This window comes from Mesoplodon densirostris, chromosome 15 (assembly GCF_025265405.1).
Source record: "Mesoplodon densirostris isolate mMesDen1 chromosome 15, mMesDen1 primary haplotype, whole genome shotgun sequence".
In the NCBI taxonomy this organism is placed as follows: Eukaryota; Metazoa; Chordata; class Mammalia; order Artiodactyla; family Ziphiidae; genus Mesoplodon; species Mesoplodon densirostris.
In genome coordinates this window covers 65,476,916-65,489,338 of record NC_082675.1, presented here as the reverse complement: position 1 = coordinate 65,489,338, position 12,423 = coordinate 65,476,916, and the positions used below count along the sequence as shown (strand labels likewise).

The window sequence follows — 12,423 nt, the reverse complement described above, 5'->3', positions numbered from 1 at the left end:
GAACCCGTGTCCCCTGCATTGGCAGGCGGACTCTCAACCACTGCGCCACCAGGGAAGCCCTCCACCGCATTTTTAAGGTAAAAAGAGTGAGGAGGCACAGAGTAAACTTTCAGGCTGGTGGAGACACAGGGAGATAAAGGGATGCTTTCCTCCAGGGCTTGTTCTGCTCCCTTCCTGCCTGTGCTTTGGGGTGTCCTCCTGGCTCCGTTTCTCATTCACAGGAAGATCAGGATGGGATGGGAAACCCCCAAACAGCTGGGCTGCTGGCTAAGCTGAGAGCCAGCAAGAGGAGCTTATGTTTTAATGATCAGTGAAAGTGACAAGGGGGACGGGACCAGAGGAGGAAGAAAGAGAGGAGAGGGTGGAAGAGGAGAAGAGACACCTCCCCCGGCTGCAGCCATCCAGGATGCAGTATGCGGAGCTGAGTCCGGATCCCAGGAACACGCCCTGCAGCCTTCCTGGCTCCCCTCCTCGCCCCGCCCTGCCCCCATTCCCTGCCAGGTGATGGATGCCGAGGAACAAAAGGGCAGACAGCAGGAGTGGGAAAAGTGCTGAGGCCGCACTTTGCTGTAAAGGGCAGGCAGCCCAGAGCCTGCAGGCGGGAGGGCGGGGCCCGGGTGGGCACAGCTGAAGGAGGGGCACGGAGGGGCTGAGGCTGCAAAGCGGTGCGGCTTCCTTGGGAAACCAGCACTCAGCAAAGGTGCTTCAGCTGACACGGCGGGCTCTGCCCAAGGTCAGGAATCTCGCTCCCCCCATCCTCTGGGCCTGCCCGCCTTTCATCCTTCGTGGGGCTCACAGCGCTACATCAGGGGCCAGAGGTCTGGAGGAAAAGGTAGGGCCCAGAGACAAGAAGCTGGAACTGTCCCAGCCCTCTCAGCATCCTTTCCCACCCGCCCAGTGACAAAAGGCATTAGCAGCTGTAAATTTAGCCAATCCCTTTAAGAACAGCCAGGCGTTAGAGGCATCACCTCCTCCCCCAATCCGCAGGACCAATTCCACGACCTGCCAACCAGATGAGACTCTTCTGTTTCGCTGCCTGCTAGCTCTTCCCTGGGGAATCCATCATTCCGGGCCCTGAAAGGGCAGCCCCGCGCCCCTCACCCTTCTTCGGACCCTTTCCCCTCAGGCCCTCAGCACACATCTCAGCTGGGACCACAGAGAGGAAGCCCAGGGCTCATTTTTCGGCTTTCCGTAAGGGGTCCGGCCACCTGGCCCGCAGGCCGGCTGCAGGGAGCTGTGCAGTGCAGTAGGGGGCTCGCTCTGGGCTCCTGAGCTCAGTGGCCTGGGGACTCATGGGTCTGTCCATCCAGCCCAGCAGGACAGCAACTCCGCAGATGGATACAGGCACATCTGAGCTGTACGTGGGCGGCAGGGCCCCGCCAGTCAGCGCCGCTCCCCTGGTGCTGCATCGCATCCACCCACCACGTCTCCACCAGCTCGGCCTCGCTCCCCGAGCCCGGATCCCCTCCAGCAGTCGCTCCTGGTGACCCTGCTACACACAAGGCCCGCCCTTCTCCACTTCCCTCCCCAACACAGTGCTGGCAACTGCCACCTACACCCAGAGCCTGCAGGAGGGCTCTCTCCTTTGTGGCAGGCAGCCCCCAGGGCAGGGCAGGGCCGGGCCAGGCCTCCCGCTTCCAGTGTGGGAGGAGAGAGGCCAGGTGCCAGGGGAGGAGGACACCCACAGCCCTCCCTGAGGAAGCCATGGGAACCCCCTTCACAACGTCCTGCAGCAAACCTACCCCTCTGAGTCTGGCCCATGCCTCACCTCCTGCATAAACAGGACTCAGGCAGAATGCCTTTCCCCCCAGCCTGCAGCCCTCAGGCTCGGCCACTCATGTCAGTGCTGGCCTGGGGACTCTGAGCCACGCTGGTGCTTACCAAAAAAAAGCAGGGGGATTCAGGGGAGGCTTCTGTGTACAGGAGCCTCAGGCCCCCAACCACCAGAAGTAGAAAAGTTTAGAAACACTCAGAGCTGGAGGCGACCTCACAAATCAGCATCGTTTACCGTCTCAGGAGTCAGGACACCAGGCATCCTCTACATGTCTGATACTGGTGTAACCCTTGTTACTCAAACATCAGACGAGGGTTAGCTAGGGCGGTGCTTTTCAAACTGCAGGTCTCGGCGGTTTAGCGGCTGCAAAATAAACTTAGTGTAAGGCAAACTCATGATCTCAGCATGAAAACTATACAACAAAGTTGAAAAGTCCAGTGAGTAACACACATTGTAAGTGAAACTATTGTTTCATGGAACTTCTGTCTCATCTAAATACACCATGGGGGCTTCCCTGGTGGCGCAGTGGTTGAGCGTCTGCCTGCTGATGCAGGGGATGCGGGTTCGTGCCCTGGTCCGGGAGGATCCCACATGCCGCGGAGGGGCTGGGCCAGTGAGCCATGGCCGCTGAGCCTGCGCGTCCGGAGCCTGCGCTCCGCAACGGGAGAGGCCACAACAGTGAGAGCCCCGCGTACCGTAAGTAAGTAAGTAAGTAAACAAACAAATAAACAAACAAATAAACAAACAAACAAACACACACACCATGGAAATGTATTTCTTTCTGTGAGGCGTGGTCAAAAGACTTTATGAAAAGTGGGCCAGAGCAGTGCTTCCCCAACTTTCCTGTGTGCGGCGATCACAGGCAATCTTGTTAAAATGCAGATTCGGATTCAGTGGATCCCAGGTGGGGCCTGAGAGGCTGCACGTCTAACAAGCTGCCAGCTAGCTGGTGGTGTTGCCGCTGGTCAGAGGACCCGGCTTAGAACAGCCAAGATCTAGAAAACCTGTCACATCCCTTCTATCCATTATTCAGCTCTTCCACCCTGGTGGGAAAATGGCTGGATTCTCCATCCTGATCCTCTGGCCTGCTGGCCAGCTCCCTGGGAGAGGGGCAGTTTCTCTCATGGCCCACTTAGGGCCAGGCAGGACCTTGACAGGCTGAACTGATATTTATTTGTGGACCCTGGGATCACAGACCTCCACCCCAGGCTCTCGGCACCAGGAACACATAACAGTACTTGCTTAGAGTCCCACAGGGCCGAGCTGTGGGTCCAGACATACCCAAATGCTCTCAACAAGTTGGAGGGGCTTCTGAGATCTAAGCCTCGTGACCTCAGTGGATCTTAGAGAATCCAGCCCCTTTACTGAGCAGATGAGGACACTGGAGCCCAGAGAAGGGGAGGGTCTGCTGGGAGCCACTCGGATACCTATGGATAGAGCCCACCTGTAATGCAGGTCCCCAAGCCCCTGAGAGTCTGCCATCCCCAGAGACCCCCTGCTGAGCTGAGTCACCTCTCCCCCTCCCCCAATGACTGCCAACGTCTCTGGACCCCAAGTGCAGTTCTGGGCTGCAGTCATTAACATCAGACAGTTATTCCTAAATAACACACAGCCCCCAAATCATTGCATCATTTTCACACCCTATTGAACCCTCACTCCATGCAGGGCCCTGGGCCAAGCCCTGTGGATCTTTCAGAGTTTCCATGGAGAAACCAATGGGCCCAGGCCCTGCCGCTCTCTCCCCAGAGCAGCCTCTAGGAGTAACTGAGGAGCTGGACTGGTTTTCACAGTGACGGCTCAGGCCACTTGAGCCAAGAAGACAGGAGAGACGCTGGGAACCCTACTCTCCTCAGCATGCCCACTGTGGTAGCACCTGGAGAGGCACCTGAGAAGGGGGGCGCGGGGAGAGGGAGCGGTGCACCCATAGCAGTCCATGCACAGGACACACCCCATCAGATTCCAGTCTCCCGACTGGGACTTCCTCTGGAGAAAACATCCTGAAACAGTCACTCCCCCGACCCTGCAGAGGCCTCCACACCAGCAGACGAGCCCGGACCAATGGGCACAAGGGCATCCAGGGTGGGCTCTTGAGGTCCAGCCCCTGCATTATCCCTGGACCGTCCTGCCGTCCATATCTGCCCTCCCCTCCAGCCCCCGGGGTCAACAGGAGCCTCCACCGGGCTCCAGGTCCAGACCCCCCAGCCGCTCCCTTGGCTGAGCACAGGCTGCTTCCTGACACCTTCACACCCCACCTTGCGCTGTCACCCAACTCTTATCCTGCTCTTGAATTTTTTATGGGTTTTTATCTTGTCTTGACAAGACTTCATGGTCTTTGGGGGCCCCGCTTCATCCGATACCTCTCACCGTCCCGAGCCCTGACGGCAGACGGGCCTCCGGCTCCCCAGACCCCTCCCACCCAGGCCAGCATGCTCCTTCCCCGGGAGTGGGCCTCCCAGCTCCTCTGCCCACTGCTGCTAGGCCCAGGCTCCCCGCCAGCCCCTTCCCAGCTCTTAGAACACTACAGCCAAGGGTGCTGGGGGTGGACCTGTCCCATCCCCCGGTTCACCAGCCTCCAGGGTCACCTGGTCCCAGAACCAAGACTCCAACTTCTTCCCACCACATTCTAGAGCTTCCTTAAGGCAATTTACCTCAACAGGTACTGAGCACCTGCTGTATGTCGTGCCCCACAGGCTCGAGGGGGCAAGGAAGTCACAGGCCTCAGGGTCACTGGCTGGCCAGCCCCATCCTTGGCTGGAGTCAGGCCGCTTCCTCCCTGCCTCCTACTCCTAAGATAGGGAAACATGATGATTCTGGGTTCCAATGCTGGCTAAACCAAGCTCTGTAACCTTGGGCAGCCTGTTTCCTCATCTTTAAAGTAGTCTGATGATAAAAGTACCATCTCATAAAATGTTGGGAGGATTAAGTGAAAACGCATGAGAAGTGGAGCGCGTGGGCCCCGCCATCAGCCTTGAAAAGCTTCTGAGTTGACGGACAAAGAGTGGAACCTCACTCGGAGAATGCCGGGAACAGAGCCCAGAGGTGTCCTGCTCTGAACCCGGTGAGGCACCTGGGAGAGCACCTCAGGTGAAGGCCACAAAGCTCCTCCAAGCCCGGTGGCCCAGCACCCAGGCCTTCCTTCTCAGGTGACACTCTCCCTCCAGTGTCTCTCTCGGGGTAACCAGGGTCCCCAGTCATCTTGCTCCCTCCTGGCAACAGCTTCCTAAACCAACCCAGCTGGAGCAGTGACAGTACCAAGTGGCTTCAGAGACACTGGCGGGGGTCTCGGAAGCCTGTCCCTTGGGGGGCTGTGACCCTGTGGGCCTGTCTCACGGCTGGGAAGACAGAGCTGGCTCCGAGAACAGCATCCCTTCCCTCTCCCCTCCTCATCCTCCAGGACCCCTCGATCAAGCCCACCTCTGGACGCCACCCTGACTACCCCAGCTCATAGTGACCCTGTCCCTCAGAACAGCCACAGAAGCTGCTCACTGGGCCCTTCAGCCTCTGTCCCCTGCCACCTTGGATGACCAACTCTTCCCGCACAGGAGCATAACCACAAAGCAGAGACTGCAAATGCTCATTAGGGGCCATGTCAGGACCACAGTGTATTTCGTTTGGTCTGTCCTGTATTTTTTAAATATTCAAGCCAATTTATTTTATTTTATTTTATTTTTATTTATTTATTTTTTTGCGGTACGTGGGCCTCTCACTGTTGTGGCCTCTCCCGCTGCGGAGCACAGGCCCTGGACGCACAGGCTCAGCGGTCATGGCTCACGGGCCCAGCCGCTCTGCGGCATGTGGGTTCCTCCCGGACCGCGGCCCGAACCCGCGTCCCCTGCATCGGCAGGCAGGATCTCAACCACTGTGCCACCAGGGAAGCCCTCGAGCCAATTTTATTAACCAAAAGATTTCACGTAAAAATCCACATTTCTGATTTCTTGAAAGACTGTGAGATCCAGCGATATTGGCCTGCCTCCCAACATTACAAGCGTCAGCTAGAGCTAAGCAGGGCCGAGCCCTTCAGACAGGGCACATGATCACCAGTTCTCCACAGACCCCAATGCTCCCTAATGTCTCCCCACGGCCTATAGCCATCACTCTCACGCAGCTGCACGCACTCACATGTTACCTGCCTGGCCCTCACAGACATCCGCGTTTGAGACCCCCTCACTACAAGAAAGAAACTGTAGGTGGTCTATGACCACAAAAATGAGGAGTGTCCCTAAGAACTTGGAAATCAAGAACAAGGACTGTCCCCTGGGAGTTACAATGTGAAATCAGTACATGACAGTCCAAAATAGAAATATGCAAAGTCACTGCAAAGAGGGAGGTTTCCGGACCAGCAGGACACTACCCTAACCTGGTTGAAGACAGGTCACAGAGCTATTATAGGGAGATTGTGTCACTCTGCAGGGATTGGGCTGCACTGGAAACAAAGAAAATTGTCAACCACAGAAGGCAGTGTACCCCCAAACTCTGTCCAGGGAAAGGGGTGCCCCTCCTGGGTGTCTTGAGGGAGGTCCAGGTGAAAGGACAGGGCTGTCCCACTGCTCCCTGTGATGCCTCCACCATACTCCAGCTCAGCCTTGAAGTGGTCTGAGGGGCTGCCTCCTTCCTCAGCTAAACTACAAGCTCTTAGAGGCTGAGGACGTGTCTGCTCATCCCCTTGTGCCCTGGGAGCCAGACCTGAGCCCACTGTAGGCTTTCAGTTAATCACTGAGTATCTGATGCTGGATTCTCAGAAATTAGAAAATGGACAGCAGGTAACTGATGCTCCGTCCCTTTGGTATTAACACACAGGCAGCTGCTGGCTGCTGGTAGGCAGAGACGGGTGGCACGTCAGCAGTGGAATCAGCTAGTACAGTAGGCTGGGGATGGACCCCTGTTTGGCTGAGTAGCCTGCATGTATCACACACAATGCTTGAGGCCCACTGGACAGCAACCACAGGAATTTCGAACTTGATCCAGTGCCCAGGCTCTTATCACTCTCCCTGCATTCCTCCAGGAACCACAGGCAGAACTGAACAGCAAGTGCCCAGGAGTGTAAAACCACAGAAAATGGAAGACCAGACCCCTGATTCCTGGAGTGGCCTCCAGGTCTGGAGCCAGCACACCCATGCTGCCCCTGCCTTTGTTTGGAGGACGCCAAGAGGGCTGCTCCTGCTCAGGGCCAGCTGCCTTTGACCTTTACTGAAGCAGGAAGGCAAACCATCAATACTGTATTCCCCACAGATTGCTGGTTTCCAAACTACTTTCCTCTAATACCATACTTATTTTTCAAATTAAATTATACATGGCTGCCCAGCTGCCCCGATATAGAAAAGATAACAGCCAGCATTTATTGAGCATTTACTATGTGCCAAACCCTGTGTTAAATGCTTGTCATATATTACTTTAATCCTCAAGACAATCCTATAATGTAGGCACCTTTTTGTCCCCACTTTACAAATTAGGAAACCATGGCAGAGAGGAATTGCCCAAGGTCATCTGGTAAGAGGCTGGCTGAGTCAGGACTTGAACCCAAACAGAGGGGCTCCAAGATACGGTTACTCTGATTAAACAGAAGCCAGGAGCCCAGAACTCCACCCACTCAACGTTCCCATCCTTGCCCAACATCCCCCATGGTTCTGCTGTTCCCCATGGTCACTGCTCAAGTGGGCCCTGCACTGCTCCAGGTCAAGGCTTTGTGCGTTTCACAGGATAAGGCAGTAAGCTACCAGCAGATATGAACTACTGAATCAGATCTGAAATTATCTGTCCGGGCTTGGGAGGGGGCTCTGGGCCTCTTGCCCTGGGGTCTGCACAGCCCAGCACCATCCTGCCAGTCGCTTCTCAATCACCCTGTGTATGAGGGAGACAGGTATGCGTCACCACTTCCCTCTTACACATGGGGACCCTGGAGCAATGTGCCTGTGCCTTAGTGACAGGAAGGACTGCAACCCAGGCTTCCTGACTCCAGCCCCGGATGTCTCCCCAGGACCAGCAGCAGCTCAGAGTCCCACTGCTTTGTGGCACGAGCCAATAAATCACTGACTGTTCCCACCAGCTTGTGCTGTGATAGGGCAGAAGCTCTGAGGGATGAAGAGGAAAGGGACTGGATGGAAGGGATGAAAGTCCTACGTGCTACGGGGATGGAAGGGATGAAAGTCCTACGTGCTACAGGGACTTCTTCTGGAGAGAGGGGGTGGGAAAGCCAAGCTCTGCAGACCACAGACATCTGCTGGCTACAGCTGTTACCTTGTAGAACACGGAGCCCAACTACTGAGATCTCGGCAATGACAGCCACAGCAGAGATGAGGGCTGCTGGCCACGGCCATGTTGAAGGCTCAGGTACAGTAGTTTTCCTGGGGTTGGTTTCCCCCAAGTGTTTCTCTCTGGGACATGCTGAGGTCACATAATTAGGGAAATAGGCAGCCAGAAAATCTGACTTCCAGGTCACTCCCGTTGGAACCCACTAGAGTGTGTGTTCCTGTGGACGTGATCATTTTGTCTCTCCCATCAATATACTTCCAGGGCCCTGCACAAAGTAGGATTCCACAGAAGATGGATAGAAGGACTGGGGGCTCCCGGTGAGAGGGCTGCTGTGACCTAGGAGCTCTCCCCGGGGGCTAGAGTGGGGTAGCTGCAGCAAGGGCGCCCAGACGCAGCCAGATGCCTTGCAGAGAGAAGAGAGAACCCACCTGGTGGCAGATCCCAGATGACTGTTCTTATTAGGCCATCACAGTCATTGGGCTCTATTTCCCATTAGCCCTGCAGTTAATTTCCCTCACTAGAGTGTGGTAGCAGCAGATCACCTCTTTACGGGCACACAGCAGGAGCAGTCTGTAACCAGTTACAGCCACAGCGAGCAGGCTGAGTGGTTAACTGGCAGATAATTAACTGAGAAATGCCCCACAGCCCTCTGCAAACTCTGCTGAGATGGGAGAAGGGGATCTACAAAGCCAGAAAAGGGCCTCCATTCTCTCAACCGTCAATGGATTTCACTCCAGAATCCTGGGAGCTTAGAAGTAGAAAGGCCCTTACAAATCACTGAGTCAACTGTGGGTGAGGATATGGAGAAATTAGAACCCTCATATGCTGATGGTGGGAATGAAGAACGATGCAGCTGCTTTGGACAACAGTCTGGTAGTTCCTCATAGGATTACACATAGGGTTAATATAAGATCCAACAATTCTATTCCTAGATATATATACATACACACATATATATATATATATATATATATATATATATATATATATATATATATATACACACACACATACATATAACCAAGAGAAATGAAAATACATGTCCGTACAAAAACTTGTACGTAAATGTTTTTATTATTATTTTATTTATTTATTTATTTTTAACTTTTGGCTGTGTTGGGTCTTCATTGCTGCACGCAGGCTTTCTCTAGCTGCAGCGAGCGGGGTCTACTCTTCTTTGCGGTGTATGGGCTTCTCACTGTGGTGGCTTCTCTTGTTGCGAAGCATAGGCTCTAGGCACATGGGCTTCAGTAGTTGTGGCACGTGGGCTCAGTAGCTGTGGCTGGCGGGCTCTAGAGTGCAGGCTCAGTAGTTGTGGAGCATGGGCTTAGTTGCTCCGCGGCATGTGGGGTATTCCTGGACCAGGGCTCGAACCCATGTAACCTGCATTGTCAGGCAGATTCTTTTTTTTTTTTAAATTTATTTTATTATTTTATTTTTATTTATTTTTGGCTGAGTTGGGTCTTTGTTGCTGTGAGCAGGCTTTTCTCTAGTTGCGGCGAGCAGGGGCTACTCTTCGTTGCGGTGTGCGGGCTTCTCATTGTGGTGGCTTCTCTTGTTGCGGAGCACGGGCTCTAGGCACGCGGGCTCAGTAGTTGTGGCTTGCGGGCTTAGCTGCTCCGCTGCATGTGGGATCTTCCCGGACCAGGGCTCGAACCCATGTCCCCTGCATTGGCAGGCAGATTCTTAACCACTGTGCCACCAGGGAAGTCTAGTAGTATTACTAATAATAGCAAAAACATGGAAACAACCCAAATGTCTGACAACTGATGAATAGATAAACAAAATGTGGTATATTCAGGCAATGGAATATTATTCGGTCATAAAAAAGAATGAAGTCCTGATACATGCTACAGTGTGGATGAACCTTAAAAACATTGTGCTACGGGGCTTCCCTGGTGGCGCAGTGGTTGAGAGTCCACCTGCCGATGCAGGGGAAACAGGTTCATGCCCCAGTCCGGGGAGATCCCACATGCCGTGGAGCGGCTGGGCCTATGAGCCATGGCAGCTGAGCCTGAGTGTCCGGAGCCTGTGCTCTGCAACAGGAGAGGCCACAACAGTGAGAGGCCTGCGTACCGCAAAGAAAAAACAAAAAACAGAAAAAAACCATTGTGCTAAGTGAAAGTCACAAAAGAGCATGGATTACACAATTCCATTCTTATGAAATGTCCAGAATATGGAAATCTATAGGGACAGAAAGTAGATTAGTGTGTGATTAGGGTACCCACTAATGTGCAGGTGAGGGGATGGAACAGGTGGGCAGGAGGGCAATAGTTAAAGGGTATGGGATTTCTTACTGAGGTGATGAAAGTGTTCTAAAATTGACTGTGGTTGTCCATTTCTGTGATTATACTGAGAAGCATTTAATTGTAAACTTTAAATAGGTGAACTGTATGGTATGTGAATTATATCTCAATAAAGTCTCTTTAAAAACTAGTGTATTGGGCTTCCCTAGTGGCGCAGTGGTTGAGAATCTGCCTGGTAATGCAGGGGACACGGGTTCGAGCCCTGGTCTGGGAAGATCCCACATACTGAGCCTGCGCGTCTGGAGCCTGTGCTCCGCAACGAGAGGCCACAACAGTGAGAGGCCCGCGCACCGCGATGAAGAGTGGCTCCCGCTTGCCACAACTAGAGGAAGCCCTTGCACAGAAACGAAGACCCAACACAGCCAAAAATAAATAAATTAATTAATTTTAAAAAATAATTAAAAAAAAAAACTAGTGTATTTACACAAGTTGGTCCCAAGATAATTGCCCTGGGTTTGAATCTCTGGCTGAGTAGCTTAGAGACCTACCCAGAGAAAACTATAGCTGTGAGAATCAACTAAGACTATAAGTGAATAAAAGAATATCAACAAAAAGCCTAAAAAACTGAGTCCAGATTCCCCCTAAATCTGACAGAAATGTTTGCAGCTTCCCTAGAAGGGATTCTGCTGCTTCACCAAAGATAGAATGCATCTCCTGGTGCAGCTCCATTCATCTATCCATTCATCCATCCTTCCATCCACCCACCCACCCATCCATCCATTCACCCATCCCTTCATCCATTTATCCATCCATTTATCCATTTATCTGTCCATCCATCCATCCATCCCTCCATCCATTTATTCATCCATTCATCCATTTATCCATCCATCTACCCATCCATCCATCCAGCCATCCAACCATCCATCCATCCATCCATTCCATCCACCCACCCACCCATCCATCCATGCACCTATCCCTTCATCCATTTATCCATCCTTTCATCCATTTATCTGTCCATCCATCCATCCCTCCATCCATTTATCTATCCATCCATCCATTCATTTAATAAGTACCTACTCAAGTTTGAGTTTAGGTGTTAGGAACAAACAGGAAAATAACCAGGCAATTGATATCATGAGTTAAGTGTTGTGGGCCGCAGAGGTGCAGCACCAACACATGGGACGAATGTTATTTTTATTAGTTTGTTCTAACTGACCAAAAAATGCAAATAAAACTACTAGATTTTAAAACCAGGAGAAACCTTAGAAAGCCAAGTCATCAATTCTAAGACCCACCATTATTTTATGAGCCACAAAGAAACGAAAAAAATGCTGCCAATTAAACTATGACATAATGCCTTAACGACAAGCCTGCATGCAGACAAATTGGTCACACGAGCCTCACATAGCTTTGCGGTGGTTTCATCTCTTCTGAGGGATTTGGGAATTTCTCCTGCCTTTGGCGGCATGCATGAGACTGATAATTCCTATTGTTTTACAAGAAAGTATGAAATTGCAGTTCTTCCCCCAACAACAAATATTTGCTTTTCTAATATCAAATCAATGCCCCACTACTGCTTCCCTGTCCCTCTGTGTACACAGTAACATTTGGTATCAATAATAAATTATAGTGAGATCTTTTGGAAGACGTTTTGAGTGCCAATCCACTTAACAGGTGGATGACCAACGACACACCCAATTCAACTGAGGTCATGACAGTCTGAACAGCAGGACCACATTCACACCTGCTCAGGCAATGACAGCTATGCCATGTGACACACCTGCCATGTGGCTAGCAGCCATCAATAGTAAGATGCACCCTGATTTCAGAGATATTAACATGTGGGGGGAAAATCATGTCTCCTAGAAGCAATGAAATGGTCAAGTCATTCCCTCATATTACAGATGAGGAAACACAAGCACAGAGCTGTGACATGACACATCCCAAATCATGGAGCCAGGACTAAAACCCTTATTAGTTGAGATTTGTGCCAGTGTGTTTCCTTTTTACTCCCTCAGGCCACCTCCAGGAGACTGCCATCTCTAAGCTTCTCTTACATTTTCTCGTTTAAAAAAAACCAAAACATGCAACTAGAGATAATCATATTAAGGGAAGTCAGAAAGAGAAAGACAAATACCATATGGTATCACTTAT

The 12,423-nt window shown here is 52.1% G+C and overlaps 1 protein-coding gene across 8 annotated transcripts in view; it reads right to left on the bottom strand.

Moving 5' to 3' along the window:
- Positions 1-12,423, bottom strand: part of CTIF (cap binding complex dependent translation initiation factor) — a 311,698-nt gene that overhangs the window by 240,391 nt on the left and 58,884 nt on the right. Inside the window, exon 2 of one of the 8 annotated variants that reach the window (XM_060118403.1) lies at positions 2,009-2,137. The exons of the other annotated variants lie outside the window; for them this stretch is intronic. The gene's annotated coding sequence lies outside the window, so the exon portion shown is untranslated. The remainder of the gene's footprint in view (positions 1-2,008; positions 2,138-12,423) is intronic. 8 annotated transcript variants of the gene reach the window in all.